Source organism: Tamandua tetradactyla, chromosome 4 (assembly GCF_023851605.1).
Source record: "Tamandua tetradactyla isolate mTamTet1 chromosome 4, mTamTet1.pri, whole genome shotgun sequence".
In the NCBI taxonomy this organism is placed as follows: domain Eukaryota; kingdom Metazoa; phylum Chordata; class Mammalia; order Pilosa; family Myrmecophagidae; genus Tamandua; species Tamandua tetradactyla.
The window spans coordinates 67,144,305-67,157,981 of record NC_135330.1 but is presented as its reverse complement, the minus strand read 5'-3'; the positions used below and the strand labels follow the sequence as shown (position 1 = coordinate 67,157,981).

At 38.0% G+C, this 13,677-nt stretch overlaps 1 long non-coding RNA gene across 2 annotated transcripts in view; it reads left to right on the top strand.

Moving 5' to 3' along the window:
• The first annotated feature begins 4,993 nt into the window (after positions 1-4,993).
• The window catches only part of LOC143679031 (uncharacterized), a 59,739-nt gene continuing 51,055 nt past the window's right edge, over positions 4,994-13,677 (top strand). For both annotated transcript variants that reach the window (XR_013173525.1, XR_013173524.1), the window contains exon 1: positions 4,994-5,048. This is a non-coding gene — a long non-coding RNA (uncharacterized LOC143679031). The remainder of the gene's footprint in view (positions 5,049-13,677) is intronic.

Here is a 13,677-nt window from a genome sequence, read left to right as displayed (position 1 = left end):
ACTTTCATCTCTGGGCCCCAGAACTAAGCACAGTCTGACACATAGTAGGCATGCAACAAATGACTTGTGAATTAATTAATCCACACACAAATGAATAAAAAATATAAACTCTGTCCCTTTGGAGGATGTCTTCTGTAGTTCTGAGATAGTTGTGAAGAAGTAAATACACCACAAATAGGAGGTAATGGTGATGAGTCTCCAGCTTGTGACCATTCTGGTTGATTTGAGAGGTGATCAAAGCAATTGAATACAGATATCAGGTGTTTTTTTTTTTTTTTTTGAGTCTTATATACCTAATGGCTCCTTTGTGTATAGCTGGCTGTTAGATGCTAAAATTAACAGTCCTTCTTCTCCTATGCAGTTTTGGTGTGCAGGCTCTCAACTCAATGTTTATGAAAAGGATACCAGCCTTGTTCACTGTTTCTTCCTCAATGCTTTGCACTGGCCATGGAGGATAGGAGGAGCATAAGAGATATTTGTTGAATGAATGAATAAACTAAATACATAGGTTTAATAAAGGATACATGAATGAAGGAAGGAGTCGATGGCACAGGCTCTTCCTCAGAGATCTGAAATAGTCTTCTACATTTTATGTTTAGGTCAATGCCATCTCCTATCCCTATTATTACCCAGGGAATTATTGAGAATTGATCCCATCTGGACTTTCTCTCACTCAAAGTTCTTTCCTCACCCCATAGACCCTTGCTATTCATGGTATAAACCATGTTTCAGCAACATAGGTGTCATCTTCCAGCAGAATCTCAAGCCCCTCCCCAGACCTCCTAATTTAAAATCTGCATTTTAGCAAGATTCCCAGGTGATTCCTATGCATAGTAAAATCTTAGAAGCCATGAAAGGTCAGAGGCTTGTTCCAGTGTTGTTTCACTTTCAAATGAATCTTGGTATTCACAGGTACAGTTCAACTTGATGTCGTGGAGATGCTCATCTCCTATAAATAAAATAAAATCAGCAAATAGCTATGGAATTTCTATTGGATGATGGAGTAGGCATTTAAGTGCAGTGAAGAAATGAATCATAATAGTTGTTCCTTCCAAAAAATATTTACCTTAGTGACCCACCAGGACCTCACAATTCTGTCAGAGTCAATCTTTATATTTTAATTGCTTTGTCACAGCAGGCAGATAACCTTTTGTTATGTGAGTTGCTCTACCATATTTTTAAAAAATGTACATTGGATAGAGGAAAGTCCAATTTTGATGGGAAGGAAACAAGAATTTAAATCCTAGAAGAAAGAGACAATGAAAAGAATGAGGGCTGCTTGTGGGGGCATGTGGAAACAGTACGAGCTACCAGGGTTGTTAGAGTAGGAAGGGGTGTCCTGCAAGAGGAGGTGTGAAAGAACCCAAGTTATGTCTCATATACATCACCGTGCTATATTTGTATATGCTCTGATACCAAAATAATGCAATTTTACTTGTCTAATTCAGGGTTGATTTTCCCTTAATGAGAATCACCCAAAGGGTAGTCTTGTTATGGGAAAATAGCAATAATGGAATAAGATGCACCTTCTTAGCCAGTGCTTTGGATAGAGAGATTGATGGAAAACAATGTAAATTTCTTCCTGGTACAGATGGGCAATGCATTTTACCGGGTGAGAGAATGGAATGTGAGATGCAAGATGAAAGGGAGAAAAATAAAAAGCACAGAGCTGAACGGAGCCATAAACCTTACTGGCTGTGGCCCTGACATTTGAGAACTGCTCAGCTTTCAAAAAGGAAGTAGGAGGTTGAGGACGGTTATTTATGTGGAACACCCCTGGAGATTGGTCCTGAAGAAAGAGCCCCCCTGTTCTGTTACTCCATGGAAACGGCTGTAAACATTTACGAATCCTGAACATTTCGAGCACATGGCAGGCAGGGTTTACAGAGCAGATTGTTCACTTGCCCAGCAGACCGCAAGCCGCTCGTAAACACTGTCTCCTTGGAAAATGCACTGACTTCTATTTCATTTCTCTCCCATCTCCCTTTGACTTTAAGAACTAGAGTTTCAACCATCACCTACTCCTCATTCCAGGGGAGGTAGGACTGCATGAGGTTCAAGGCTGTCTTTGCATAATTGGCTTTTGCACAAGCAACCCCATTTTATGAAGAGATTCTCCATTTTGTGTGCAGGGAAGTATTCATGGCCTCGTGAAAGTGAGCCGACTAATAACGAGGTAACCAAACTGCTCTGGAGTAGAAAATATGAAGCGGAATGACACGCATCCAGCCACAGAAGTACTAATTTAATTTCATGCCCCAACATCAGCGGCCCTTTTCCACTTAAAAGGAACATTTGCATCCATCTGTCATCATCTCTTTCATTTTAAAATCTCTTTGCTCTCTTTTCTTTCCCCTCACTCCTCCCCCACCCAACCAACCTGATGAAATAATAGAAGACATTTAAAATCTAAACTCAGGCAATTCAAATTCTGAACTGATGTGATTTTGTTCCATTCTATGTCAACCTCAAAGGGTGTCTGGGGAGTAGAAATCAAGGGGCCAAACAAAAAGCAAGTGAGGGAGAGAAGATTTCGAATGCAAATCAACCTCTTCTACCCATTTGGAACAACCTGCTGTGAACTGGGCTAGAACGTATGGCCCATTAGCACCTTGTTAGGCTGTCAGAACTGGAGAGGCTTAACAGGGTGATAATGGGGAGGAAATGGCTGAGACCTTTTTGAGCTCAGCTCCAGCTTTTTGGTATTCTGTTCTACCCACTTCTGGGACCTGAGGGCCTGGACTGGTAAGAGTTGCTCAAGGGAAAAAGGAAGGTGGAGGAGAACGGCTTAATTAAACTTTTTAAATTAAAAAAAAAAAAAAAAAAAAAAAAAGAGCACTTTTGCTGGGAAAAGGAAAATAGAGGTTAATTCAAGTTAATTTTAGTTGTTCTTTTTTGGGGGGGAAGGAGGAGTAGATGATTGATTTGTGTGTGTGTATGGTGATCTCTTTGTGTTTGCTTGCTCTTCCTTCATTATATATTAATTTGAGATTTAATTTAAAAAACTGCATGGTAAAATCTCAGTGACTATGAGATAATCCTCCTAAAGCAAATCCTGAAATATAAAATACATGGTTAACATACACATCAGTAAACAGTTGTTTGCAAATGCTCTTAAGAGTGAGAGACTTGCTTTAGGATTCACAGAGGAAAAGTCTTACCGGAACATCCTTGGTCCCCTTCTTTCCCCAAAGCTTTGGTAAATAGTGGGGTTAGTGACCTCATTTCTAATACAATGACATGTAGATTGTACAAAGGCTGCTTCTCTAGCTGATGGAAATATTTATTTCCCAATATTAACGATACTGGATATTCCATCACCAGGCAATGGTGATGGAATGAAAGTATTTTCATTCTTTACATCCTGTAAATGCACAATTTATTTGGCTTGGTATGAAATAAACCAAGAGTCTTACTGAGTTTAATGACCCATTAGAGATGGCAGTGGGGAAAAGAAAATTTGTACAGGGGTTTTGCAAAAAGGTTTAAATGAAATGGCAGTGACTTTAACGCCAGGGATAATGAGCTTGGTCTAACTTGGGGTCAATGACCTCACAAACTTAGGACATGGGCACAGAGGGAAAAAAGAAAAATAATAAACACATGAATTAGTGTAGAGAAGGTTGAGAAATGACAGTAGCAAATCCGTGGTTTCCCAAATGAACTCTGCCATTTTCAAGCCAACCATCTTTGAAAGAAATTGTAAATTATTCTTTCATCGTTACCAGGCTGGCTTTTGTGTAAAGCATGCTTGGAGGTAAGGAGATAGAATCCATGACCTCTTAAGGTCACCTGAATGCTTCTGTGTTCTTGGGCTATGCTTAAATACCAATAAGAGACAAATAACTCAAGGGCATCTGTTTTAGTATTTATTTCAGACTGGGGTTAGAGATTAGGATTCACAATATTAGGGGGATTCTTTTGTCTCTCAAGATAAAAAATGAGTAATAAATAACCATATTATACTTAATTTTATAAAAGTGCAAAGTAAGTGTGAAATTTTGCATATTTTAAATAGTGCAATGTAAGTGCTAAATGCTAACAGTCCTTTGCTTTCATTCTTTAGGGAGCTTTCTCCCACTTTTTTTCTATAGGCAGCCTCCCTGAGCGCTAACTCGACATCCTGCTTTTCTTAAGGGATATGGAAATTTCCCAGGGACAGCTGTGCTCTGCTGGCTGAGGAGCCTACAAGGTTAATGAACACCCACAAAGACTGAGGAAGAGAGGGAGCATTTCCTGCTGGGTGGCTGGGTGATTAGCATACGAGCATTCTTTCCTCGGTGGTAATGATGGCCAAGAAGGTGCCTGGCGATAGAGGGGAGAATGGAAGGTTTCTGCTTCTTCTGCCTCAAACGCTTATTAAAATTCATTTCTATTCAAATAGCCGTTCTCTGATTCTCATCATCAAATAAGCACACACTGTACATATTTAACAGGCAGGAGACTTGTGCCGAGTTCATGTCTTTTTGAAGTGAAGGCCTGTTCTCTTAATGAGTGTCCATGCTTATCTCTGTATGTAAATTTCTCCCCCCTCCTCTTTCTTACCCCTTCCACTTTACTGCTACCCCAGTTCTGGGGTCTTTGATGGGCAGCCTAGATGTCTATTATAATGATAATTCATTTGGAGTGGAATGGAATCTCCTCTTCTAAGTCTATCTCATTATAAAGGTGAAGCCCTTGGGAGGGCAGGCTGGGAATGAACAGGTTTAGAGTTAGTTTTCCTCTATGAGAGGCAGAGGTAGGATGTTGAGCAGGTTTCCTTACTTCTCTGGGCTTTGGGTTTATCTCCCTTTGGAACAGGCAGACCAGGTGGTTGTCCGCCGGCACTTCTGGGAACCACCCTCAGCTGGAAGGCATTTCAGCTCGGGCAGTTCCTACTGAACAGCTGCCTGGAGCAGCTGGGCCTGCCCTATTGTTGTCAGTGAGAAACTAGTGGCAACTGTGAGCGTGTTGGGCTTCCTTAATGGGTTTGTGACCTCATAATTCAGGACAACACAAAGATGTTGGCCTCTCTCGCGCTGTGCCCTCCTTCTGTCAGGTGGTCTCTGGTAAGGCTTATTATAATATTTTTAAACAGAAGATACATTAAAAAAAATCTCTTTGAGGGCTTTGGAATCTCAAGCCACATGATCAAGAATGATCTAAACAAAGCAACTGCATTATTGGTGAGGCACGACAGGATGGCATTTTTGTAGCACAATTCAATTTATAAATTATCTCATTATAATGAAAGACCAATCAAGGCAGGAAAATAAACAACTGCCTTTCATTCTCTTTTTGTTTTTCTCTCACTTGCTTTTAAAAAAAACAACCTTTTAAATCTAAAATAACCTTACTCAGTCTCAAGGGTTGAAAAATCATCTCCACATCTGCAAAGAGTCCCTGATGGTGGAGTGCAGGGGAAAAAATTAATCTTACAAAGCATTCACTGAAACAAAATATAAAATAAGTGAGATTTGGGGTAAAGCAAAGAAGAATGTTGCTCAGGGTCTGATCCTTGTGACTTCTTTCTTCCGTTGACGCATATTGTGTCTTCTAATTTTAGAAGCTTGATTATTCATAGGAAGTTTATGCCGATGAAGCAGTGCCCCCTGTTTTTCAAAAGAGAAAATGCACGAGTTCAGAAAGTTTATCTAATCCCCTGTATCTGATTGCCTGGAGAGAATAGCCACTGCTGGTATTCCTCAGCGATTGCCAGGAATTCATTTCTAACCCTCAGGAGCAAACAGGAGATGCCTGGCCCAGCATAACTTATACACCAAATGACCTGACAATATCTGATTCTTTATTGCTTTGGCCACATTGTTTTTCACTTAGGGAATGCCACTCACTGTTCGTCGAACAATAAGAATAAAGTTGTGTAGATGTAGAATTATTAGAGCAGCTGTTTCAGTCTCATCAATATCACGGTTGGCAAACATTCCCCTTTCTTATCTGTAACAAAAACGAACCAAGGCGATGTGAAGGATTCCAAGAGAGGTGATATGGATGGAACCATTTATTAGATTTATAAGAGCTGAAGGAAAGGTCTAAAGCTATCCATCTTCTATACTTTATTGAGAACAGGACCAATGACTCAGACTATCAGGACAGTATCTCCAAGGCAGAAGTGAAATCCTTAAAGTAAGCAGAGAATAAAAGCATACATTTTAGGAGAAGAGGGATCAAAGGCAGGAATAAAAATGCATGTAAACCTCCAAATACATTGAATACAAATCTGTCTGGAACAGTTATGCAGCAACATAACTTTATAAATAAAGATCTTATTTCAAGAGGGTTTCAAGATTGTTTTCCTTCATCCTTTCCTTTCTTCCGTTGCAAATCGTATCTCCAAACTTCAGGTGACAGGAGGCAAATTATAATTTTTGGCTATTCGAGATGTGTCCGTGGATAAATAATACAGAAAAATAATATAAAGAACAAACATTGCCATTGAATTGGAACACTGCTCATGGAGCTCTTCTGTTTCTGCATGATGAAATAATCAGAATAAGTCAAATTGGCTGAAAAAAATCCTTTTGTATTTAGAAGTATCCTGAGCATATGTGAGTTTGGAAACAAAGCAAGTCTAAAGATGTTTGCTTTAAAACCTTGACAATTTAAAGTTCTAATTTTTCATCTGAGGACGTGATTTTTATTTTTTAGTTTAGACACTGATTTCAAAATATTTTTATTTTTTGTCCCATGTTCCAACAGACAGACCTGGTTTCAAATCCATGCTGGGGTATTTACAATCTACATGATCTTGGACAAGTTTTATTTATCTTTTCCTAGGCTCAGTTTTGTCAGATGTAAAATGGGGATAATTATAGTACTTAGTGCAAGGATGAAACTTGATCATAAAATTAAAGCAGCCAGTAGGGTGCTCAGTAATAAATGTTGGTCATTACTATTATTATTATTATATTAATCAGTCAGTGACAGAGCCCCAGTTCATCCCAGAAGAGAGCTATCAGGAGGTGAGAAGAGGGCTGTGAACCAGAAATTCTCTGGATTGTCTTGTCATTGCAGATAATTGGAGCTGAAATTGTAATTCCATTGAAAAATACTTACTGAGCACTTACCAGTTTCAAGTTATATACTCCCTGCTCTCTTTATGTAGGGGAAATAAGACACCTCTAAAACTTTGTTTCAAGACAGAATAGTGTAAGTGCTACAAGGGAGCTATCCACAGGGACCTGTAGGTATCCAGAGGAGAGACATGTCACCTTTCTGGGGGCGGGGGTGGTCAGAGAAGACCTAGTAAAAGAGCCTGATAAGATGGATCCTTTACAAATGAATATAAATTTGAAAAGCTGAGGTCAGAAATGTTCATTTTTGAACAAATATGTATTGAGTATCTGCCAGATACTCTTTTATGTACTAGAGATTCAGTAGTGAGCAAAGCAGCAAATTTATTTACTTGGTGGAACCAAGAAGGAACATTTGAATGAATATTCTTTGGTTTTTGGAAGAAAAAAAAATCTTGATGAAAAGAAACGGTGATTTCTGAATATATATCTTAAAATCACAATGCTTCACCTTCCTCTATCCAACAAGCACAAAATTGTGATTCATGTCTCAAAATTAAAAGAACATTAGAGGCAAGATTTTTAGATGGACAAAAAGGATAAAATCTTAAAGAAAAAGTATGCTCTTCCCTCTGTTTCCTTAACTCGTCCTCATATCCACTAAGTTCCTCTATTTGACATAAAGATAACTTTCTCACTCTATACTTAAATACTTTAAAATACTTTTTAAAAAGTATCTCTGTCTATACTTAAATCTTTCTCTCCATCTGTGAATATAAATTTCCTCAAGAGCAGCACATCCTACCTAAGTTCTTTCAGAACTGAGTGTCTATGTCTTGTCTTCTAGCTAGCCCACTTGGCACATTTCAGCTCTTATACTTAAAGTGTAATTTTTAATGTACACTTAAAGCATACTCCGCTATCTCTACTGCTAGTCTAAAGCACACGGGCACCTGTATACATTCTTGCCACTGTACTCAGAACAGTTTACATGAAAGTAACTAATCTAATTGTAGAATAACACCTGATGATGCTGGCCTGAGCTCTGTCGATCTCCCTGAGGAAATAAAGATGGGAAAATAATGTTGATGGATGCTGACACACTGCTTCTAAAATGCAAAATTATTAAATTAAAGACGACATAATTATTAGCAAACCTTTTGTTTGCCATCATGATTTTAAAAATTGTATTATGTCCTTGCCCTTGGCCTGCTTAAAGGCTTCAAGCCTCCTGGGCAGTATCGATCTTCATTGAGTTTTTAAATACCAGCTGCACGTACAAAGCAGATGCCCCCTCCCCACCCCTCAAATTAAGATGAATGCATACAGTTGTCATTCAAAACTCTCAGCATTCAATTTTGCCATATGCACTGAGGGTTCAGTTGCTTCCCGTGTAAGATGAGAATTAACGTGTGTGTCCCTGTCCATGGTTCTAAAAAGCTTTCCGTGTGTTCAGATGTGGAAGAACCATTAATGAAGACAGTAGTAAATATTAGATTGTGAATGTTAGCAATTTTTGAAACTAGGGTTCTGACTTAGCACTGTTTCTCCAAGATTCATGTGGTTCATTTATAACTGTTTTCACAGTACTGATTTAATAACAGTCACTTTCAATTACCAATCTTTTTCTCTCAGATTGATTGACCTTGGATCATGGGAGGGAAAAGTCAGGGTTTGCAGGGGGAAAGGAATATGTATTTATTAAAGGCAGATGGTGGAACTGCAGCTAGGATTTGTCTCTTCTTATTATAAAATCCTATTTTTAAGGGTTTTACCACTCAACCATAAAAAATTATAAAGTCAGATAAAGCTTAGGTATGAAATGACTTTTTCGCAGGCTAACTAATTAGGGAAGAGCCCTGTAGCCTATATGTTGTACTCATGAAAAAGAAAGGAATACTGAACTATAAGTCCCTAACTATCCACCCTCCACTGTGTGGAACCCCTATCACTTAAAAATCCATAGCTAGGTGTACTTAAGACTTCTAAACCCCTGAACTGTGCAATGCTAACCAATTAGGGTTGGTATTTGGGGAAAAGCATTGATAGTAGTGCCAAGATATTGCTGGGATGTTGAAGTTCATGAACCAGCTGTTATGCACCTGTTGTACTTTTTATCAATATCATTATGAGAGGAAGAGGGTTAGTGAGTTGGCAAGAAAATCTAGTGCTTGATGCATTTGAAATCATTTAATAATGTGGCATTACTTAGTCTTATATCAGAACCACCTGAGCCCTTTTAGAAGTTAAGGACAAGAATTTCTCTAAATAATGGATTTAAAGGTAGAGGTAGGGCAGATCCAAATCCAAGATTTCTGGTCTTGGACTATGAAGTGATTCACATATGTCTAGCTCAACAGAAAATAAACTGATTTTCCTGGGATGGCCAAAACAGTAAAACCTTTAATTCTAATTTGAAAAAAAAAAGTTTGAAACTTGCTTTTCAGCTACCCACAGCCATTAGTATGTTTGTTCTAAGAATTAAATTACTGATATTTGACTGTATGGTAAATTTCTCACAGCTGTGACTATCGAGATAAAAGAAAAGAATATAGAAAAGTTGATTGATGAGAGAGCTTCACTAATTCTTGTGACTGAGTTAATTTATTAAATGATATACATTAAGCACTTAGAGATATTCCTGGCACTAGCACCCTTCTGTAATATAAATGTGTTTTTTTGTTGCTGATGTTGTTTTCTTTATTGTTGTCATTATAACAGATAGAGTCAAAAAGCTTGTCCTCTTGGCAATGAACCCAACTTATCAATTTAATCACTGCAGGTTCTTGGGCAACTGTCTTCCTTCCTCTTCCTTCCCTTTATCCCCATCCCATTACCTATGTATCAGTATGTGGTTTCTTGTACTGATAGTCTGGGGTTAAATGACTATAGCTTAAAAATAGGTTAATTTTGAAAAGGGAAAAAATGCCTCTGTGGATGATTAATTGTGACAAAATTATCTTTGTTTCAAATTATTAAAATACGTCATAAGTATAATCAGACTTGTCCTTAGAAATACAAAGGAGATAATATGATAATACTATAATAATAACAATAATAATGGCAATGGCAATAAGCACCATCTCCAGTTCTTCCAAATCTGCCAGAGACCGTGCCACAAACATGATACTTATTCTCACAATAGTTCTGAGTAGCAGAGGATGATGAGAGAAAGAATATAAGCACCATAAAGCACATTGGCATGCATTTCCAGTAGGATTTGGACCTCAAAGGATATAAGTTGCTAAGAGAATGCAGACTTAAAGTCGTAGTTCCACCAAGCTTCATTTATAAATTTGAACTCAGGATAATTATTTAATTTCTCTAAGCCTCAGTTTCCTCATATGGAAAATGGGCATAATAAAACCCGATCTCAGAGAATGTCTTGATTAAATATCTTCCAAGTAGTTAGCACCATGCTTGGTGCTTAGAGTGTTTAAGTAATTTTTAAAATTTTTATTCTTATTTTTGTTCTTATTTTTAACATTGAGACCAGAATGTACATGGAAATCTTGGAGAGTTCAAGATTGATATGAAAACAGTAGCCAGAGAATAAAGCATGGTTTCAACCCACTATTGTATCTGGATGACAAAATGAATTCAGTCTCCAAGGACCAAAGAGCTTTCTTGTAAGGTCCACTTTGTCTATGTATAAACTTTCTGCTATAGATGTCTCTGCTGCCTTCCTCCTAAATAGAGAATACACTTAAAACATGCTTGGTCAACCGTGGGGCATATGAAGCTACTTTCCTCATCTCAAGGCAGAAATTCATATATGATAGTGATTTATAAACCTAATCCAGGATGACTGATGAAGATAATGTTCAGGATTTCAGGGTAACCTCTGGGTTTTGACTTTTCATTCTTTCATGACTTACACCTCTGCTCCACACTAAAGTCCCCTCCTCATTTATGAGGGTAGAGGAAATGGAGATGTCTGGTTTCTAGCTAGATTCTACCAGAATTACATGTAATCCATGCAGCCCTCAACATTTGGCATGTCCCTGCTCCCTAGATATTCCATTGTTAACCATCTTCTTGAACTTGTTTTTTCTAAGTCCTAAATTCTACAAACATTTTTTTGGTTCAGGTCTTTCCAGGTGGGTATTTCCCTATAAATCAGTGGCCTGATTTATACATTTTCCACCTGTCCAACCCTTTACTAGCAACTGTTTTGTCCTTCCTTTTTGCTTTGTTTTTCTTCTCGCTTTTGTTCTATTTAGGTATACAGAAGTGACTGAGCTCAGACAAAACATGGTTAACTCCATGTTTATATTATAATTACTTCTGCCAAAGCCTGGCAGATGTGCAACATTTGGAGTGTTTGTACCACAACCCAAGGGAACTGATGGAACCATTCATAAATCAGGCCACTTGAACTAATCTTTTGATCTAGATAAAGCTTAAATCTGTGCTTGCTGCAACCATTTTCCCCCAGTAAACATATATTAAGAACTAATCATGCTCTGGGCATTATTCAAGATTTGGGCACATTTGTTCCATAGTCTATAGTTGCATGTCAGAAAATAATGTGCAAATTCATATCTCTTCACCACCCGAAATACAAACTTTGTTTTAGTAAGTTAATTTCTTATTAGCTAGGGCAATTTGATCTGTTGCTGAATTCAGGGTGGCATGGTAGAGAAGTAAAAGAGGAAAAATCCATTTTCCTAGGAAACAGTCACAAGAATGGAACCCAAACTCTCCAGGGGTAGCAAGATGGTGAGGAGTCTCCTGAGCTCTCACATCTTGTGGGTTGAGTACCCTTGTTACCCATGTTTACACAGCTAAGAAATCATCTTTTATACTTCTGAGCATTATCCAGAACTTGCTTGTAGTGAGGGGAGGATGCAAGCCTTGCTTGTTTTAATAACTCAGAAATTCATTTGTATTGCTAAGTTATTTTGAATAGTCAACTGTTGAATCTTGGGCTACCCCTGTGTGTTGAGTAAGGAGATAATTGCTCTGATCCCAGAGTAAACCAGCTGCTAGTACAAATTGCTCTGCTATCTGCTTCATTGAAATGCTTGTATTCGTTATATTATGTTGAAATGCTTATGAAACATGGTTTATACTAAGCCGTGTTCCTGGAAAATTTGATTCTATAAATGGGCAGAATATTCTTAATTGCAAAGGCTCTTCTCTGTCTTTAGACTTCTAAATGCTGTACTGATTCCATCTGGGGCCCTGGAGAGCCAACATCCTGTATAGCTGCTGATTATCGATGCTTAGGAGGATAGAGCAGTTACAATCTACATTTTCAAGATGCATAACAGGTTCTGAAAGCTCTTTTGAAAATGGATGTTCCTGAGTCCTGGAATCTGAAAAAAAGTCTTGTTATTATGATACAACCCTAATGGCCCTCGTTGATGCTCTTATTTGAAAGTTCAGTCAGGACCTCATCTATCAGCTTTATGTTGGTGTTGCAATACCAGTCAGGGGAAACTATGATGGGATAAATGCCCACTCTCAAATATTTTACTTTGGTGTGTTAATGTAAGATTAATGACCATCATAGCTTGAGATGGGATCTTTTGATTCGTTGTTTTCTTTGTGTGTTTCAATATTACACAGATCTGTAAAAATTTATCTATGGTACAAGGATGGAAAGTAATGATTTAAGGAGAGAATATAGGTAGGGCTTTCAATTAACAAGACATTCTAAATTTGTAGGTGCATTTCATAATTCTTCAGGAATGTCTGGTAGAAAATTTACAACTAACAGTGGGAAAAGAGAGACGATCTTGGGACATTAAAAATTTCCTTCTGCCCTAATCTTTCTTACTTCACAGTGAATAAATATGATGCTAATTTATTTACCATCTCTTCTTTTAACTGCAGTTGAAAAAGCCATAAAACAAAGATTTAAGAAGGACGGCAGTTGGGTCAGTTGGAATATTCCAGTGACTATCACACATGTGAGGTGTGTTGACATCATGTGGTTATCAGGGAACCTGGAATCATCAGCATGGGCCTCTCCTGTTGTTAGCTTCAAGATCCATGATGATCTCCACAGACCAAACCTTTCTGGGGTGGAATGATTTACAGGCAGTATGTGGAGATTCTAGATACAAAGCCGAGTGTCCAGAGATCCAGCCTCAAACAAAAGGTTATGTTATGTGGCCCGTGAGAGACTTCTTTCACTTTCTCGTAGGCTAGACTGTACAGAAAGGAATGTGAGTCCCTGTATGGTAAAGTTACTTTAAAAAATCCTCCTTTGTCTTTTCCACCTTGAACACCCAGAAAGAAGAGGAGAGCTATTTATTTGAAACATCTCTGCTCTCTCTTTCTCCCATCTTTCATCAATTTGATTCCCTTTTTATTATCATTATTTATGTTTTGTATAACTAGAAAAAATAATTTGTCATGGATTGTATCTCCTTTGAAAGGGACTCTAGTAAAGATGGCAACAAGGTATGCACAATATATCATAATTTAGCAGCTTCTCCTGTAACTATACCGAAGTAATGGCGGGAAAAATATATATAAACAACTCTGAGGACAGATTTTGAATGATCCAGTAATTTTGATTTATACTTAGCATTTGATGGAGCTGTATTAGCAGTTAAAGTCAATGGATAAATGATTCCCAGCACAAAATAGCCAGAAGTACAAAAGAAGCTTTACAATGTGCCATTGAGAGCTCTGAGCCTCCCAGCATAAATTT